We start from the raw sequence: 1,085 nt of genomic DNA, 5'->3' as shown, positions 1-1,085 counted from the left end.
TCTGACTGCCACCTCATGGGAATCAGATTTAGGCTGATCCTGGTTGTTCTTCCCCTGAATTTTGACAGGTTCTGACACTGATGATACTTTCCCCACCGTTTTACAGCACCCTGCCCCCAAAAGCAGCCTCTTTTTGTTTCTGGCTCCAGTTTCCTCTTCCCCAACCCCTTTCCTCAGGCCCTCTCTTACCTCCTTCATAGGCAGACAGCATTAACTATCTCTCTACCTTGGATTTACACCTGCTATGCATCAGGAGCTTGGAAAATTAGGAAGCTCCCTTAGGATGCCCTCTCTTTCAATAACGGTTGGAATTGTAAATGTTGTTGTTGTTAGCTGCTGTCAGGTGGATTCTTAGTCTTCACGATACCATGTGTGCAGAGTAGAGCTGCTCCACAGGGTTTGCAAACCTGGGATCTTTCGGAAGCAGATTGCCAGGTTTGTCTTCCGAGGTGCCTTTCTGTGAATCTGAAACACCAACTTCTGGGCTAAGGGTCAAGTGTTTAACTGTTTTTGCCAGCCAGGGACTCCAGGCATTGTAGAGAAATAGAACATTTTTTTCACTGTCAGAAATAACTTCGGTTTTTCCTTATCTGAAAAGGCTGAATATTAAACAATATTTTCGAAGAAAACCTTTGGTCTTGTGTTGGCAGGTGTAGACATTTTGCCAACCCGTCCCAGGGTGTGTTCTTACCTCGCTCTCACTTCTGAGCCACAGTGTCCTGGTAAATTGAAGTCACCTGGAATTGTTCTTCACTAGCCAAGCTTAAAAAAGGCGTGAAGGACCATGGCGCCCTCACGTGGCTACTTTGGGGACAGCACGCGGAGATCTGCAGGGTCCCACAAGATGCTAGGGAGGGCAAGGGCAGCGGGGAGCCAAGACAAGGGCAGGTTCGAACAAAACCAGCTAAAACGTACAAGATGCCGAGTGAGTATTTGGGATGTTGAACCTACAAGTCATACATCGTACGGACTGATACAGCTCGATGAAGAACAGCTGTGAACTTTTCTCCCCAGCAGCAGGAGGTTTCCTTGCCCAAATATAAAATATCTGAATTAAGACCGAAGTCCATTTTCAGTGCCTTTCC

Source organism: Trichechus manatus, unplaced genomic scaffold, assembly GCF_000243295.1.
Source record: "Trichechus manatus latirostris isolate Lorelei unplaced genomic scaffold, TriManLat1.0 scaffold00529, whole genome shotgun sequence".
Taxonomy (NCBI): Eukaryota; Metazoa; Chordata; class Mammalia; order Sirenia; family Trichechidae; genus Trichechus; species Trichechus manatus.
This window is presented reverse-complemented; position numbering follows the sequence as displayed.